Source organism: Furipterus horrens, unplaced genomic scaffold (assembly GCF_987537825.1).
Source record: "Furipterus horrens unplaced genomic scaffold, mFurHor1.1.pri manual_scaffold_17, whole genome shotgun sequence".
In the NCBI taxonomy this organism is placed as follows: domain Eukaryota; kingdom Metazoa; phylum Chordata; class Mammalia; order Chiroptera; family Furipteridae; genus Furipterus; species Furipterus horrens.
This window is the reverse complement of record NW_028327187.1, coordinates 36,833,186-36,853,370: the sequence shown is the minus strand read 5'-3', so window position 1 is coordinate 36,853,370 and position 20,185 is coordinate 36,833,186.

The following is a 20,185-nucleotide window of genomic DNA, read 5'->3' as shown; positions in this document are numbered from 1 at the left end:
ATTAACATTCTGAAATCAGTTGCATTTTTTTTATGCCAATAACGAATTACACAGAGAAAAATCTAGAAAACATATCATTCACCATTGCTTAAAGGAGAATAAAACATATAGGATTAAACCTAACCAAGGATGTGAAAAACCTGTACTTAGAAAATTGTAAGATACTGAAGAAAGAAATTAAAGAAGACACAAATAAGTGAAAGCACGTGCTGTGTTCATGGGTAGGAAGAATTAACATCATTAAAATGTCCATACCACCCATAGCAATCTATAGATTCAACACAATTCCTGTCAAGATTCCAATGACATATTTCACAAAACTATAACAAATATTTCAAAGATGTATATGGAACCATAAAAGGCCTTGCTTAGCAACAACGATCCTGAAAAAGAAGAACACAGTTGGAGGATTAATGCTACTTAATATCAAACTGTACTATAAGGCCATAGGAATCAAAACAGCATGGTACTGGCATAAAAACAGACACATAGATCAATGGAACATAATAGAGAGCCCAGAAATAAACCCACACTTTTATAGTCAATTAATATTTGACATAGGAAGCAAGCACATACCATGGGCTAAAGATGGTTTATTCAATATGTGGTTTTGGGAAAATAAAACTAGACCACCTTTTCACACCATACATAAGAATCAGTTCAAAATTGGATCAAAGTCTTAAATATTGGGAACCAAACCATAAACACCATAGGAGGAAACATAGGCTGCAAAATCTAAGACATTGCTCATAGCAAATTTTAATTGGACATATCTCCCTAAGCAAGGGAAACAAAAGAAATACAAATGGGACTACATCAAACTAAGTTTTTTCACAATAAAGGAAATCATCAAAACAATAAAAAGACAACCCAGAGAATGGGGGATCATATTCACTGAAACATCTGATAAGGGGTTAATAACCAAAATTTACAAAGTACTTACAAAACTCAACACCAACAACAACAACAAAATTTAAAAATGGGCAAAGTTCCTGAATAGCTGCTTCTCCAAAGAGGATATATAGATGGCTGATAGACATGCGAGAAGATGCTCAATGTCACTAATCATCAGAAAAATGCAAATTAAAACCACAATGAGATACTATCTCACACCCATTAGAATGGCTATCATCAATAAATCAACAAAGAAGAAGTGCTGGTGAGGATGTGGAGAAAGGAGAAACCTTCGCACTGTTGGTGGGAATGCAGACCGGTGCAGCCACTATGGAAAGAAGTATGGAGATACCTCATAAAATTAAAAATGGATCTGCCTTTTAATCCAGTGATCCCACTTCTGGAAATATATCTGGAGGAACCCAAAACACTAATTTGAAAGAACCTAAGCACACCTATGTTCATTGCAGCGTTATTTACATTCTCCAAGATATCGAAGCAGCCCAAGGGTCCATCAGTAGATGAGTCAATAAAATGACAATGGGACACTTACACAATAGAATACTACTCAGCTGTAAAAAAATGACATTTTACCCTTTGTGACAGTATGGATGGACCTGGAGAACATTATGCTAAATTAAATGATCCAGTAAGAGAAAAACAAATACCATATGATTTCACTCACATGTGGAATCTAATGAACAACTGAAACAACAAGGAAAATGGGGACAGACTCATAGATAAAGAGCAGGATGAGAGCTAAAGGGTTGGGGGAGGTTAGGGTATGGAGGTATTGAGCAAAAAAGGACTCATGGACATTGACAACAGTATAATGATTGCAGAGGGTAAGGGCATATAAGGGAACTAAAAGGTAATTTAAAAAATAAAGATTAAAAAAATATTTAATCAATCACTAATGAAGAAGCTGAAATATTGGATTCTTAAAAGATAAATAAAAATAAAATAAAATTTAAAAAACTGGATCCTTATTTTCAGTCTCCTAAAAATTATCTGAAGAAATATGGGGTTTTCTTTGATGGGTGAAACGTTGACATATCTTTGCACAGATGGAGAAGACTGTGATAAGGAAGGTTAAGGAAACTAACCCCTACTTAATTATCATCATTATGTATAAGTCCCAAGATAGTATAAATGCATATTAGATTTATATCTTGATACCATTTGACATCCTGACAGAGAAAGTATCTTTAAATCTGGTGGAGAACCAGATTAGCAGTTAAAAGAAGCTATTAATAGTCTTTATTTGCTATGTGTCAGCCATCATAGTATAAAGAATTGTTGTCAGGACATTGTGCTAGCTATAAATATGATCCATGAAGACAGCTACTTTTAGGAAGTTTTACATAGGAAACAGGGAAGGCAGTCTCTTTTATAGCAAATATTTTAGGATTACAGAAAATAAGAATATAAGTATATTGAGAAATGAATTAGGAAGAGGAATCATGGTGGTGGAATAGATGGCAGCTGGATGTGCAGGTAAATAAATTGCAAAAAATGCTTTATAGTTGTAGGAATATTAAGAAAAACAACACAAAGTAATATTCAATTCTATCCAGTAAAACATAACTTTGTACTAAATACACACATACTCTCTTCTATATGTATATTTATCCATTAGCCCCATCCCTTATCATGTATACACATGTGCACCTACACTCCCATCAATTCACCTATACTGTAACATCTGCATGTATACATGCACGGACAAGTGTGTGTGACAAATATGCTTGAAATTACTTCTAAGGAGAAAACATTAAAAATGTATAATTCAGTCTTCAACTCGTGGGATTCTTTATCCTTTTTTTTTTTTGTAGTACAAACAATTATAGTGCTTATTGTGTACCAGGCACACTTTCATATATTATCTTATTCCATCTGCACATCAATTCTATGAAGTAGATATTATTATTATAATTTTCCATTTGCAATTAACAATATTCTATCCCTATGTTTATTTTTGAGGTGTTTTTCTGCCATCCTCATACTTCAGTTACTGTGATAGAAACTCTTGTTTAGGATGACATTTGGGTTCTTCCCTGGGAAACAGACCTACCAGTCAAGAGATGGGGTAAACCTAGACGTTAACTAACCTCGTGTCTTATTGCCTTTGACAAGTACTATTTGACTTCCCATCAAGTATTCTCAAAATCAAGTACATTTTTTCCTCTAGTGACATAGAACCTGCTTATTTATCTTTCATTTTTCTCCTTTCAAGAGTCTAGAGCATATGAAAAATGCCCTCTCTCCTGTTTTCCTATGAAGTTGATGTAGTATACATCTTTGAACATTGAAGCAACTAAGTTAAGGAATATTTCATCATAGGTTAACTTATTCTTACACCTGGCACATTTTCAACTGTCACCTTAACAAGTAGTCCTTGTTTAGAGAAGTCTCATGGGATTTAGGAAGGTAGTAAACACTATTAATATCAATGTTCATAATAAGACAGAAGGTGACTTTTCAGATTTTGAACTAAGATAAACTATTCATACTGTATCTCAGATGAAAGAGTACAGGGCAGGACAGGTGCCTACAGGAGCCCAAATTTGGGAAAAGAATAACTGCTGCCTTCCCCATTACATTTAAGAAGTGACAGAACTTTGGGAATCATGAAAACCCATTTAAACTGTTGCAATACCAAAATACTAAATTTGGAACATATGATAATTAAACTTCCCTGGCTGGTTTAGCTCAGTGGATTGAGCGTCGGCCTGCGAGCTAAGTGTCGCTGGTTCGATCTTCCAGTCAGGGTACATCAGAGAAGGAAAACTCTGACTCCAAAAAACCTCCGCTGCCTTGCAGCATACCTCTTCAGGGGAAAGGCTAAGGGAGTAAACCCCGACAGAAAATCCGGAGCCGGAGTCCCTAAGGCGGTTTGACGTTGTAGTCAACACCGGCAACTCCTGCGGCGCACCTGAACCCAAGCTGTATCGACTCCGTCTTTCCCTTGGACCCTTCAGCTGCGAAGAGAGGGGGGGTCTGCTGCATGGGCAACAGCAGACCCTCCATATTACCCTGCCCAGGCTCTGTAGCTTCAGCGTCATCACAAGATGTCGATTCAACACGGGAGGAGACAGATACCATGTCACTCCCGAGTCGGACTGCACAGCCATTCTCGGCGGTGCAGATAGACTCTTAAGAAGCTACACCATCGTCTCTCGAGACGGACGGCTGCCGACGACGATAATTAAAATATATGAAATATGGTGCATGATTGAGTCAAATATTTTTCTGTATTGAAAAGAATCTTGCACATCTTCCTCCAAAGAGGCCTTTTTTTTTTCCTAATGTGGGACATTGAAAAATTAATCCTTACATTTTTCACTAATGGTTATGAAATTAATGATGCCTTTTAACTCTGTTGCCAAATCTGTTGCCCCCAGAATACAAGGATGCCAGCCTGTTAAGCCAAGCTTGCCATTGTCCAGGGACAGCCAACTGACCTGGAGTCTGCAAGTTCCTTTCCCAAGTGGGAAGACCACCCTCCCCTCCACACCCCCACTCTTATTGGGGATTTCTGGACCCAAAGGTAGGTAGGACAACAACCATGTCCAGCTTGAAGCAGCTAGAGAAGCACGAGACCTTTGCCCATTGTTCTTTTTAAGATTACAAAGTGTCTTAAGTCTGAGAGGGAGGAAATGTTATGGAGCAGGGGCCACACCCCCCCAAAATAAATTAATTAATTAAAAAAGAAAAGAAAAGAACCTTAGAAATCACATAGTCCAATGGATTCAATTTCAATATCTTTATAATAAGAAGAAAGAAAAAGGACTATGTCTTATTTATCTTTGTCACGTGCACACTTAGTGCTCCATATATGCTTGTGGAGCTGTTTTATATTGAGAATTGTGAGTGACCTGCTCAAGAATACATAGCTAGCAATGGAGAAAACTGGATTAGAACCCTCATTTTATGCCTGAGACCTGTGTTTCTAGCTGCTTACATCAGGAAAGGACCTATTATGAAGTCAAATTTTAAACCCCTAGAACATTACACTGTCCAGCAAAAGCCTGCTATTTAAAAGCTATTTAAAGTGGATACCAGTCCTGCCCTCTGAAAACTGTGGTGGTGATAGAATTTGGCGCACTTACATCTAGCCACTCTTCTTAACCATTGGTTTTTTTTTTTTTTTTTTCTTATTTTTCAAAATAGGAAGGCCTCATGACTCTCCAATCCTAGCTGTGAGACTTAATTTCTCTTCTTCAGGGATAAGCAGTTTTTAAAAAAGTGTAAACATAAGCAAATTCATCCAGAGAGGAAAATGTCTTCATATTCCCATTCTCTAGGAGTTCAGGCTGGGAAAATACAGCTCTTTATTTTAGCCATAATTAATTACTTTGAGAGTATTACCTATTTCATCTGAAGGACCACAGAGAAAGAATAGAAAGCAGGCCAAGTTATAACAAGGCATCATTTTCAGCATATTGCAAGCAGCAAGTGACACTTAAGGGACTAACCACACAGCCTTTGTCAAACAGTGTGTTCTCTCAGGTTAATATTATTGGAATTATTAACTTCTGAATTGCTTTTAGGAGGAGCTTCTTTGTACCTGACAGGACCCCTGTGGTTAAGTGGAAAGAGAAGCCAATTGATTACCAAACAGCGCACATGATTAAGGAGTGGAGCAGGGAAGAAAAGGATTGAGGTGTTCTGAGTGTGTGGTCAGCACAGATAAATAGTAAACAATATAAAACAATAACCAAAAACTCATACATACCAGTATTTGCCTGTCCCAACCCCTGTCAACTGTAGTCCTGAGGATTTTCCATCAGACTTCCAGGTGACTTTTCAAAAGAAACTTTGAAGGTAAGAAGGGACTGGCAGGAAGTATTCAAGGTGATGAAAAGCAAGGACTTACAACCAAGACTACTCTATCCAGCAAAGCTGTCATTTAGAATGGAAGGGCAGATAAAGTGCTTCCCAGACAAGGTAAAGCTAAAAGAGATCATCATCACCAAGCTATTATCATATGAAATGTCAAAGGGACTTACTTAAGAAAAAGAAGGTCAAAATTATAAACATTAAAATGACAACAAACACAACTAACAACTGAATCTAAAAAAATATAAACAAAATCCAATTAGGCAAACCAGAATAGAAACTGAATCCTAGGTATGGGGATCATTTGGAGGGTGATAAGCTAGGAGGGGGAACGGGGATAAATGGATAAATGGTGCAGGGATTAAGAAACATAATTGGCTGGTACAAAATAGACAGGGGGAAGTTAAGAATAACATGGGAAAGGATGAAGCCAAAGAACTTATATGCACGACCCATGGACATGAACTAAAGGAGGGTGGGATTGCTGGTCAGAAGGGGGATGCTGGTCAGAGGAGAGCAAAGGGGAAAAATTTGGGCCCACTGTAACAACATAATCAATAAAATACACTTAAAAAATAAAAAATGAAAATTAAGCATGCCATTTTGCTGACATTGCTCCCCTCTTATAATCCTTTTTGAATCTTAAACTTTTCACATTTGATAAGTTCTTCTCAAATTGGGCCATGAGTTCTTTTAAGATGACCAGAATAGTTTTTGATAGCATACTCACTATTATGTATGATAAAATGTGACTGACCTAGAACCAGCCATTTCTCCATGACACCCTAATATCATTTGATGGAAAACAGTATTTTAATTCAACAATCTTCATTTTAGACAAATTATTACTACTTATTTGGCCAATATTTTTAGACCTTTCTTATGCATAGAGCTGATGAAGATATATATATATATATATATATATACACATATATATACATATAGATAGATAGATAGATTATCAGTAGATATCATATCTCATGAGTTAATATGTACAAGGTCTATCCGGAAAAAGTCCAGCCAATGTTAATATTATGAGAACAGCTTTCACAACATTAATGTAAACTGGCAGCTAAGGAGAGTGGACTGGAATGCACATGCATGAACAATGTTGACTCCACTGTCAGTGGTGGCAGTAGACACTGTTTAGTGAGCATGTGTACCGCGTAATCATAATATTCAAAATGACTGAGTGAGTAGAGCAATGGATCTGCATCAAATTTTGCATTAAGCTTGAACATTCCTCCACGGAAACTATCAAGATGATTCAGAAGACTGCAGCTATGGGCAACTGGTGATTGGCAGCTTCATCATGACAGTATGCCTGCTCATGCATCATGTCTCATGCAGAGTTTTTGGCAGAACATCAAATCACCCAGGTGACTCAGCCCTCCTACAGCCCAGATTTGGTGCCCTGTGACTTGGCTTTTCCCAAAACTAAAACCACCTTTGAAAGGGAAGAGACTTCAGACAGTTGATGAGATCTAGAAAAACACAATGGGGCAGGTGCTGGTAATTGCGAGAATTATGTGAGTTCCCAAAGTGCCTACTTTGAAGGGGACTGATGTGTCATTGTCCTGTGTACAATGTTTCTTGTGTCTTCTTCAATAAATGTTCCTATTTTTCATATTACATGGCTGTATACCTTCTGGACAGACCTCATATACTTGCAATTCCAATATGGGGCAGCAGGGTTTTTACTTAAACTATTCTACATTACATCTTTATCTCCTTTCTTTTATTCCAGTAGTCCCCAATATTTTTGGCATCAGGACCAGTTTTGTGGAAGACAAATTTTCCATGGATTGGGGGAGACAGGAGGCAAAGTTCAGGCAGTAATGTACATGAAGCTTTGTGCACTTGCCTGCTGCTCACCCCCTGCTGTGTGGCTGGTTCCTAACAGGCCACAGACTGGTACTGCTATTTCCATGTTGATATTAGACCTACTCACTTGCTGCTTTTGTTGCTAATGCTGTGCATGAGTTTTTAATTTTGATTCCTGTTTGTTCTATCAGCTTTTATTAGAGGATTCAGGGAGATTCAAAAATTATGCTGCTATTGACCCCATCTTTCCAAAATCCTTTCTTGTTATTACCATTTTGCTTGTGGACAAATTGATATGAAGAGAGATTGTGACTAAGTGACTTTCTTCATGTTACCAAGCAATTAGCAAAGCAACAAATCATGTATTTATAACTTTAGTAGAGCCCACCCTGGCTGGTTTGGCTCAGTGGATTGAGCGTCGGCCTGCGAGCTAAGTGTCGCTGGTTCGATCTTCCAGTCAGGGCACATCAGAGAAGGAAAACTCTGACTCCAAAAAACCTCCGCTGCCTTGCGGCATACCTCTTCAGGGGAAAGGCTAAGGGAGTAAACCCCGACAGAAAATCCGGAGCCGGAGTCCCTAAGGCGGTTTGACGTTGTAGTCAACACCGGCAACTCCTGCGGCGCACCTGAAGCCAAGCTGTATTGACTCCGTCTTTCCCTTGGACCCTTCAGCTGCGAAGAGAGGGGGGGTCTGCTGCATGGGCAACAGCAGACCCTCCATATCACCCTGCCCAGGCTCTGTAGCTTCAGCTTCACTGGAGAGGACACTCCAGCGTCATCGCAAGATGTCGATGCAACACGGGAGGAGACAGATACCGTGTCACTCCCGAGTTGGACTGCACAGCCATTCTTGGCGGTGCAGATAGACTCTTAAGAAGCTACACCATCGTCTCTGGAGACGGATGGCTGCCGACGAATACAGTACATCTAAAAATAATAATAATTGCTGTGAATATTCAGTCTTACTAAATGTTAGTTCTCTCCACAATATTCTTTGGACCTCCAAATAATCAAATGGTAGGATATATTTTGTCTCTTTTCTGAGTTCTCCAATTCATCCCACATATGTTGCAATACTTTCTTGTCCCTATGGATTCCTACTATGTTGTCCTACCTTAATTTCTCCAACAACAATGTCTTGGGTAACATAAATCTAGAGATCTGGAACCTAAGGGGACAGAATCCAAGGATGGTGATCCATTCTCATCTTGGAGTGAGAGGCTAGACTAAAGACATAGAAGGCAATTATTTTATTTATTTTTTCTTTTATTTTTGGTTTTTCAATTACAGTTGTCCCATTATTTCCCCCATCGCTCCACCCAACCCTGCCCACCCCTTCTCCCACAATCAAATCCCTACTGTTTTCCATGTCCATGACTCATTTATACACGTTCATTGACTAGACGCTTCCCTTACTTATCCCCCTTTTCTCCCTCCTCCCTCCACCCTATTGACCGCTAGTCTACTCTTTGTCTTATTCAGTTCATTTGTTTGTGTTGTTCTTTAGTTTCCTGTATTAGGTGATATCATATGGTATTTTTCTTTCTTTGTCTGGCTTATTTCACTAAGCATAATTCTCTCTAGTTCCATCCACATTGTCGCAAATGGAAGGAGTTCCTTCTTTCTTTCTGCTACATAGTATTCCATTGTGTAAATGTACCACAGTTTTTTGATCCACTCATCTACAGATGGGCACTTAGACTGTTTCCAGTACTTAGGTATTGTAAACAGAGCTGCTGTGAACATAGGGGTACATAAGTTCTTTTGAATTAGGATTTTAGGATTTTCGGGTATAATCCTGGCAGTGGAATCGCTGGTTCAAAAGCAGGTCCATTTTTAGTTTTTTGAGGTAATTCCATACTGTTTTCCATACTGGCTGCACCAGTCAGCATTCCCACCAACAGTGCAGTAGGGTTCCCGTTTCTCCACAACCTAGACAGCATTTGTTGTTTGTTGATTTGTTGATGATGACCATTCTGATAGGTGTAAAGTGGTATCTCATTGTGGTTTTTATCTGCATCTCTGATGGCCAATGATGTTGAGCATTTTTTCCTGTGTCTATGGATCTTCTGTATGTCCTCTTCAGAGAAGTGTTTTTTCAGGTCCTTTGCCCATTTTTTAATTGGGTTGTTTGTTTTCTTGATGTTTAGTCATATAAGCTCTTTATATATTTTGGAGATCAGTCCCCTGTCTGTGATGTCATTGGCAAATATGTTTTCCCATATGGTTGGTTTCCTTTTCATCTCGCTGATGTTTTCTTTTGCTGAGCAGAAACTCTTTAGTTTGATGTAATCCCATTTGTTTATTTTTTCTTTTATTTCTCTTGCCTTAGGAGATGTATCCGTGAAGATATTGTTACATGAGATATTTGAAATTTTCCTACCCATGTTTTCCTCTAGAACTATTATGGTGTCAAGACTTACATTTCAGTCTTTGATCCATCTTGAGTTTATTCTTGTGTGTGGTGTAAGTTGGTGGTCTAGTTTCATTTTTTTGAAGGTTCCTATCCAGTTCTCCCTGCAGCATTTGATAAAGAGGCTCTTCTCACTCCATTTTATGTTCCTTTCTCCTTTATCAAATAATAGTTGACCATAGAGGTCTGGGTTTATTTCTGGACTCTCTATTCTGTTCCGTTGATCTATATGTCTGTTCTTATGCCAGTACCAGACTGTTTTGATCACAGTGGCTTTGTAGTATTGTTTGATATCTGGTATTGTGATTCCTCCTGCTGTGTTCTTCTGTCTCAAGATTGCTTTTGCTATTCGGGGTCTTTTTTGGTTCCATATGAATTTATGGAGTATTTGTTCTAGGTCTGTGAAATATGTCATTGGTATTTTAATAGGGATTGCATTGAATCTGTAAATTGCTTTGGGTAGTATGCCCATTTTGATGATGTTGTTTCTTCCCACCCAAGAACATGGTATTTGCTTCCATTTATTTGTATCTTCCTTAATTTCTTTCTTCAATATTATGTAATTTTCAGAGTACAGGTCTTTTATCTCTAGGGTTAAGTTTACTCCTAGGTACTTTATTTTCCTTGTTGCTATAGTAAATGGTATTTTCTTTTTTGTCTCTGTCTCTGATATTTTATTGTTGGTGTACAGAAATGCCTTATATTTCTGTATATTTATTTTGTACCCTGCTATTTTGCCAAATTCACTTATTATATAGAAAAGTGTTTTAGTGGAGTTTATAGGGTTTTCTAGGTATACTACTATGTCATCTGCATATAATGATAGTTTTTCTTCTTCTTTCCCAATTTGGATGCCTTTTACTTCTTTTTCTTGTCTGATTGTTATGGCTAGGACTTCCAACACAATGTTGAATAGGAGTGGAGAGAGTGGACATCCTTGTCTTGTTCCTGATTTCAGGGGAAATGCTTTCAGTTTTTGTCCATGGAGTATGATGTTGGCTTCAAGTTTCTCATATATAGCCTTAATTATGTTAAGGTATACTCCCTCTATTCCCATTTTGCTGAGTGTTTTCATCATAAATGGGTGTTGTACTTTATCAAATGCTTTTTCTGAATCTATTGATATGATTATGTGATTTTTGTCTTTCATTTTGTTTAGGTGATGTATTGTATATATTAATTTGCGAATATTAAACCATCTTTGCATCCCTGGGATTAATCCTACTTTTCATGGTGTATGATCTTTTTCATGTATTGCTGGATACAGTTTGCCAATATTTTGTTGAGGATTTTAGGATCTAAGTTCATCAGTGATATTGGCCTGTAGTTTTCTTTCCTTGTTTTGTCTTGACCTGGTTTTGGGATTAGGGTAGTATTAGCTTCATTGAATAAATTTTGGTATTTTCCCCTCTTCTTGGATTTTTTGGAATAGTTTGAGGAGGGTAGGAGTTAGTTCTTCCCTAAATGTTTTGTAAAATTCACCTGTGAAGCCATCTGGTCCTGGGCTTTTGTGTGCAGGGAGAATTTTGATTGCTGTTTCAAGTTCCTTCTGTGTTATTGGCCTGTTGAGACTTTCTACTTCTTCTTGATTCAGTTTTGGAAGGTTATATATTTCTAGATATTTGTCCATTTGTTCTAGGTTGTCAAATTTCTTGTCATACATTTGTAGTAATTTCTTACAATCGTTTGTATTTCTGTGGTATCAGTTTGATTTCTCCTCTTTCATTTAGATTTTGATTATATGGGTCTTCTCTGTTTTTTCATTCATGAGCCTGGCTAGAGGCTTTTCGATTTGGTTTATTTTTTCGAAGAACCAGCTCCTAGTTTTGTTGATCTTTTGGTTTGTTTGTTTAGTTTCCATGTCATTTAATTCTGTTCTGATCTTGATAATTTCCTTCCTTCTTCTTGCACTAGGCATTGTTTGTTGTTGTTCTAGTTCTTCTAGCTTTAGGGTTATATTTTTTATTTGAGATTTTTCTATCCTTTTTAGATATGCCTGTATTGCTATGAACTTCCCTCTCAGGACTGCTTTTGCTGTGTCCCATAGGTTTTGAGCTGTTGTGTGTTCATTGTCATTAGTTTCTAGAAATTTCTTGATTTCTTCTTTGATGTCATTGTTAACCCATTCATTAATTAATATCGTGTTATTTATTTTCCATGAGTTTAGGTGTCTTTGATTTTTTTCTCTGAGGTTGATTTTTAGTTTGAAGGCATTGTGGTCTGAAAAGATCCTTGATATGATTTCAATTTTCTTGAATTTATTGAGGCTTGTTTTGTGTCCTATCTTGTGATCTGCCTTTGAAAATATCTCATGTGCATTTGAAAAGAATGTATATTTTGCTTCTTTTGGGTGAAAAATTCTACGTATATCAGTTAAGTCCATGTGGTTTAATGTGTTGCTCAATGCCTGCATATCCTTGGTATTTCTTTTCTTTGATGATCTGTCTATTTTTGATATAGGAGTGTTGAAGTCCCCTACTCTGAGTGCGTTCTTAATATACTTCTTTTGGTCTTCAAGTATTTTCTTTATGTATTGGGTGCTCCTATTTTGGGTGCATATATGTTTATCAGTGTTATATCTTCTTGATGGATTGTTCCTTTAAGTATTATGAAATGTCCTTCTTTGTCTCTTTTTATTGCCCTTGCTTTGAAATCCGTTTTGCCTGATATGAAGACTGCTACCCCAGCTTTTTTTTCAGGTCCATTTGCTTGGAATATTTTTTTATATTCCTTCATTTTCAGTCTTTGTAAATCTTTTGTTTTGAGGTGTGTTTCTTGTAGACAGCAAATATGTGGGTCTTGTTTCCTTATCCATTCCGTTACCCTATGTCTTTTAATTGGAGCATTTAATCCATTTACATTTAAGGTTACTATTGACATGTATTTATTCATTTCCCTTTGTACCTCTGTTCCTCTCCTCTTTTTTTTTTTTTTCTTCTTGTTTCTTAGAACATTCCCTTTATCATCTCTTGCGATGCTGGTTTGGTGGAGATCTATTCTTTTAGTCTTCTTTTGTCTGAGAAACTCCTTATTTCACCTTCCATTTCGAATGAGAACCTAGCTGGGTAGAGTATTCTTGGTTGTAGGCCTTTGTTTTTCATTGCTTGAAATATTGTTGACCATTCCCTTCTGTCTTGTAGTGTTCTTGTTGAGAAATCGGTCGATAGCCTTATCGGAGCTCCCTTGTATGTTATTTACTGTTTTCCTTTTGCAGCTTTTAAAATCCTCTCTTTATCTTTGATGTTGCCATTTTAATTATGATGTGCCTTGGAGTGGCTTTTTTTGGGGGTTCCTCTTCATTGGAACTCTGTGTGCTTCCTGGACTTGCATAACTTTTTCTCTCATCAGGTTGCGTAATTTACTGTCACTTTTTCTCCTATCAGTTTATCTATTCCTTTTTCTTCTGAACTCTCTTTGATTCCAATGACTCAGATATTGCTTTTTCTTATGCTACCCTGGTATTCCTTTACCTCTTCTTTGTACTTTTTCAATATTTTTTCCTTTTTCTGTATCGTCTGGAAATTTTTTTCTACATTATCTTCTAACTCACTAATCTGATCCTCTGCTTTGTTTAGTCTGCTTCTGACTGCTTCTTCTGTGTTTTTCAGTTCAGAGATTGAATTCTTCATTTCTTACTGGTTATTGTTAATAGTTTCTATGTCTTTTTTTACGCTGGTGTAGTTCTCTGCAAGTTCCCTGTAATTTTCTTGGAGCTGTTGGTAACTTCCTTGGAGGTCGTCATAGTTGTTTTTAAGGTTGTCGAGTATATTGAGCTTCTTCACCACCATTGTTTTGAATCCCATGTCTGACATTTGGGCTATGTCTATTCCATGTACCTCTCTTTCTGAATATTCCTCTTTTCTTTTCATTGAGAGGTTGTTTCTGCATCTTACCATGTTGGATTCTTCTTGTTTGTTTTTATTTTGGGGGTTTGTCTGCTTTGACTTCCCACCTTTGTGGTATGAGATTCTTTATAGTAGATCTGGGGGTTTCAGTGGTGCAGTGTCTTTGATCTCCTGAGCCTGATGTTCTTGGGTTAGCCTTTATGTTGTTATTTTATGCTGTCTGGTTATATTTCAGATGCTCTTTGGTAGGATCTTCCTTCTGGCTAGTTGATTGAGAGTCACTCTATCCACTTTGTTTCGAGTTCTTTTGTGGAGATGCTGTTAAAATCATAAACACATGGCCCAGGCAGGACACTTGTACCCTCCAGAATATCCCCCACCCTCTCCCACCTTCGTCTGCCAACGAGCCAGTATTAATATAAATGTAGAGAGATAGAGCTTTTATACTATAGGAAGAATAGATAAGTGTTGTTTTTATGGAGGAAAATATGATTTTTGAGAGAGGGGATGATAGATTAATAATAGTTGAGACTGTAAGACAGTAAGTAATATTTACATTGTATTTTAATAACTATAGAAGAAAAGGAAAGAAGAATGCAAAATATAGTAGGAAAGCGGGATTTTATAGTATTTTATTTATATAGTAGTTATATTCTATTTATTTCGAATGAAAGGGAGGCTAAACTAGACACACAAGCAAATAAACAACAATTAAAGAGGAAGGATGAGAAGGAGAGAATGTATGAAACAAATTAAAGATATAGTTTTTTGTTTTTTCCCCTTTTCCTTCCTTCCCTTCCCCTTTAAGGAAGAAAAAGAAAAAGGAAAAAAAAAGGAATGTTTTTACTCAGTTCAGCCTTTGTGTGTCATCTTCTTTTTCTGTGTCCACAGCTGGTTTAATGAAGCGGGTCAGAAGTTCCTAATCCTTTCAGCAGCAGTGTGCACCCACGGTGGCCAGCATGGCATGTTCCTTTGGCGCCTGTTGGAGCTAGCTGAGGTGCCCTTGTGCGCGTGCTTCTGCACGCGCAAGGCAGCCCAGGAGCCCGCTTCAGGCCTGCCAAGCCACGCTCTGGGAGTTGGTCTCTTGCCTCCCAGGGCTGGGCCCGGGACACTCGTGCACAGTGGAAGTGAGCGATTGGCGTCTATTGAAGCCAGTCCGAGGTGCTCTTGCACTCATGCTGTTCCCGCGCCGCAGCTGCCTGTCGTTCCAGCACCTGCCTGTGCCAGCACGAGCAGAGCCTGATCAAGTGTTCTGCACTCTGGTCTGGTGCCCACTGGAGCTGGTCAGTGGTGTCTGCGCACAGTCTTCTGCGTGTCCAGTGGGCCCTCCTTTCGCACATTGGGGCACTGATCTTATGTCTGTTGGGGTGTGTCCGAGGGGCTCCTGGACGGGTGTCCCTCGCACCTGGGCCAGTAAATGAGGGCACTTCCCTATACACGCCCACACGACCCAAGGGGAGGGTTGGGGAGTGGACGAGCGCACTTCTGCACCTGTGCTCCTCAAGAATGTCCTTTCACCCCCAAACTTTCCCCCTCTCTCCGCAGTTCACAAGAGAAAAGTACAAAGGAAAAATTACATTCTCACTTGCACAGCAGCACACTGTCTCCCGTCTTCCAGCGCCAATGCTACCTGGTCAAGTCCAGTCTCTGCCAGCTGGCAGAGATCCGCTCTCCTCCTGACTCCCGTCTGGGGAAGCCTGTAGTCACCAAAAAGCCTTTGTGTACTTCCAGGCACAGCTCAGGCAGCCACCCCAGTCAGGAATCCCATTATGTCCCCTTTTCCTCTGCTGTCCTCACTAAACAGGTTGTTCCCAGATGTTTTTTCTCTAATCCAGCAGTGCCAAGGCTCGACTCCTGCCAGTGTCCAGCTGCTCACTGAGATGTTCTGTCTGCAATTAGTCCAAACTACAGATGGGTCTCGGGAGCCTGAAAGCGCAGCCTCCCCTCACTCTTCCACCATCTTTCATAGCTCAAAATTTAGGTTTTTAAACAATGTTCTACTGAAGCTTCCATTATAAAAAGAAGCTTGCTACATAAGTATATATACAGGCATCTTTTGTGTATTGGGTCATAGATAGAATCTTAGCCCCATACACAATTATTTGATCCCACCCTACTTTTCCAACTTAATTCTCCATGGCTTCCCAATGAAAAATCTAGATTTCATTAATGTTCACTCAATCTCCACGTGGTGCTCATTCCTATTTTTATTCATATCGATCTTTCTGCCTGCATTGTACTTTGTTTTCTTTCTCTCTTCCCAGCCAAAGCTTACTAACCTTTTATGGCTCATTTGAAGACATCTCCTCCAAAAATCCTTCCCTGTTTTCTCTAGCCTTCACACATGTTATTCCCTCTGTATGGAATACAATATTTTCTCACTTATCGCGAGTGTTCCATTCCAGACCCCTGCCCCCACGAAGTAGAAACCTTACATTTATTCTACACTCTTAAACCTACACAACTTTAAAAATATACACATACAGTACCACAAAATCCTATGATATAGCTAAAAATCCGCAATAAATAATTAAATATAATATTTTTTAAAATCCTGTGATACAGTGAGCCTGCAATAAGTGAACCACGATATAGCGAGGGACTACTGTATGCTTTTTACTAACCTTCTTCTCTGACTGATTTTCATGTCTTGGCATACATTTTTCTATTTCAGGGAGGCTTTTCCTGCCCCATGGATATCAGTTTTTCTTAAAGTGGATCTGTGTGTTATTTAGAATATAATATTAAATATACAAACATTTGTGGATTTCTCTGGCTATCATTTTGTTATTAAATTCTAGTTTAATTTCACTGTGGTCAATGAACATATTCAGTATGATTTTAGTCATTTAAAATTTGTTGAGAACTTTGAGCCAAGATGGAGGCATAAATACACCTGCTGCATCTTCTCACAACTAAGAAGAAATTTACAATTACTTCAAAACTAAAAAACCCAGAAAATCCAGAAAATCAAAACTACAGTGAAATTTAGCAAAGAAATAAAGAAGACAAAATCAGCCAGAAAGGTGGTAGGAGGGACTGAGCTGGGATGGAGAGAAAGAGGAGTGGAGCAACAGCTGCAGGGGTGGTGCTTGGCTGGCAGCGGCTAGCTGTACCTGTGGTGAAAATCACAGTCATACAGTTTAAACCCGAGAAGCAATCCCAGGCCCAAACCAGACCACATAACCTGAGGTTCCAGCGCTGGGGAAAATTGAGCCACATTGCTTCTGACTATGAAAATAAGTGGGATCTGTGGTGGAGAAAGAAACGATTAGTCTCAAAAAAGAGGCAGCTTGCTTAGTATAGGAAGGAGGAAAAGTGCCTGGCAAAGCGGTGGCAACTGGCTCTTTTCCCTATCAGACCCCTCCCCCACATACAGCACCAGACCACAGTGAAACAGTTGCCAACATTAATGAATACCTAAGGCTCTGACCCCTATAATGAAATAGGTGTGACAGCCCTGCCCAAATCACAGAGGCAAACACAGAAAGCTGTCACGATGAGGAGACAGAGAAGAATGCCCCAGAAGTGGGGGCAGATCAAGGTCCCAGTGACACAACTAAGCAAGGAGCAGATAACACACCTAATGGATGAGGAGATAATGAGCTTAACATATGCAGAGTTTAAGGCATTGGTGATAAAGGTGCTCACAGACTTCACAGCAAAAGTTAAACAGGATGGGGAAAGAACGAAGGCTATCTTGAATGAAATGAAGGAAAATCATATGAAACAAGTGGTGAAGGAAGTGAAACCAGGGTTCAAATGAATAACTGGAACATAAGGAAGAAACAAACAGTCAACTAGTACAGCAGGAGGAAACAAGAATTTTTAAAAATGAGGAGAGGCTTAGAAACCTCTTGGACAGCTATAAACTTGCCAACATTGGAATCATGGGGTTGCCAGAAGGTGAAGAGGGAGAGCACAAAATAGGAAAATTATGTGGAAAAACTAATGAAGAAAAACTTCCCTAATTTGGAGAAGAAAATGGACATACAGGTCCAGGAAGCACAGAGAGTCGCAAACAAACTAGACTCAGGGAGGACCACACCAAGACACATTTTACTCGAAATGCCAAAGGTTAAGGATAAAGAGAGAATTTTAAAAGCAGAAAGAGAGAATTGCCTACAAAGGGGTACCTATAAGACTGTCAGCTGATTTCTCAAAAGAAACTTTGCAGGCAAGAAGAGACTGGCAGGAAATATTCAAAGTGATGAAAAGCAAGAACCTACAACCAAGATTACTCTATTCAGCAAAGCTATCATTCAGAATGGACGAACAGAGAAAGTACTTTCCAGACAATGTAAAACTGAAGGAGTTCATCATCACCAAGTCATTATTATGTGAAATATTAAAGGGATTTGTTTAAGAAAAAGAAGATTAAAACTATGAACATTAAAATGAAAACAGTATCACAACTATCAATAACAGAATCTAGGGAATGGCAACAAAGGCAAACTAAGCAGACAACCAGAGTGGAAACAGAATCATAAGTATGGGGAGCATGTGGGGGAGAGGTCAGCTAGGAGGGGGAAGAGGAGAGAGGGACAGAAATGGTTCAGGAATTTAGAAACATAGTAGGAGGGTGCAGAATGGACAGGGGGTGTAGAGAAGAGCTTATATGTACACCTCATGGACATGGACTAAGTAGGGGGACTGCTGGAGGGAGGGGGGTTGGTGGGTAGAGGGGAGCAAAGGGAAAATAAATTAGAACAATGTAACAGCATAATTAATAAAACATACAAAAATTTTGTTGGGACTTGGTTTATGCCCCAGTATATGGTCTATTTTGATAAATGCTCCATGTGTACTTGGAAATGATGTGTATGCTACAGTTATTCAGATCAGTATTTTATAAATATCAATGAGGTCATTTTTGTTAATTGTTGTAACAGATGCTGTTAGTGTCTCACTTATATTCCTGGGACAGTACCATGTGCTCTGGCTTACTTCAAAGTGTCAATGACTTACAACTCTATAACTGAGGGCATTTTCCAGAAAGGTGGAAGTTCATGCTGCCATGGGCACATTGTAGGTCAGCAGTGCTGGAGAATTTATACCCGGAGAAAGTAGCCCTTCACTGATGAATCTTGGGAGTTGGTGTATAAATAGTCCATGTCTATTACCCCTTGTTTGGGATAATACTGATGACATTTTTTAAAACTTTTTCTCAGAGGTGACTCGCAAGAATAAGCATCATTACCCACAGTAGTAGCTGGCTTTCCTTTCCTGTAACAATTCCCTAGTCTACTACAAGTATTCCAATTGACCACCCAAATTCATCACTAGCATTGAAAACCTTGTCTCCATCCAGATCTGCTGGGAAGCACAAACTAAGACCATTTGTTTATATCTTCCACATCTTCACTAATTATTGTTGGGTTGTTTTGTCACTTAGTGTGAGAGGTGTGTTAATCTCTCCTAATCTGTGGTTTTGTACTCTTTTTCCTTTTGCTAATGTGTGCTTCATAGAGTTTTAAATTATATTATTAAGTACCTGCAAATTTAGAATTATTCCTTCTTGCTAAATTGATATTTTATATTATAAAATTTGCCTCCTCATGTCTTTCCCTCTCTATTTTCTACCTTAGAGTTGCTAATATTACTATAGTTACATTAGCTTCCTTTTAGTTAATTGTATGTATGATATAATTTTGTCACCCTTTACTTTAAAGTGTTATATTTCCTTATATTTAAGTTATTTCTGTAAACAACGTGTATTCGTGTTTTATTTTTAATTTTATTCTGACAATGTCTTTTATTTGTAGCCTGCACTCATTATTTTAAATGTAGTTATTGATGTATGTGGGTTCATATCTACCAATTTACTCTGTACTTTCTTTTTTGACTTTATTTTTTCAATTACAGTTGACATACAATATTGTATTAGTTTCAGGTATACAACCTAATGATGAGACATTTTATAACATACTAACTAATCACCTCAATAAATCCAGTATACCCTTCCGACATCATATAGTTATCACGATATTATTTACTATATTTCCTATGCTGTACTTTTACATCCCTGTGAGTATACTATAATTGCCAATCTGTACTTCTTAAAAAGGGTCTAGTCAAAGAACAAGTATAAAGGACCCATGGACATGGACAACAGGATGGGAATTGACTATGGGAGTGGAGGGACAGTCAAGGAAGAGCAGCAGTGAGGGAAAAATTGGGACAACTGTAATTGAACAACAATGAAAAAAATAAATTGTTGGTAGATATGTATATATTGTCATTTTATTATTTACATTTTTAATCTTGTTTTTTCTTCTTCTTCCTAAAAAATACCATTTAACATTTATTGCAATACTGGTATGGTGATGATGAACATATACTTCCTTTTTGGCTCATTCTGGCTATG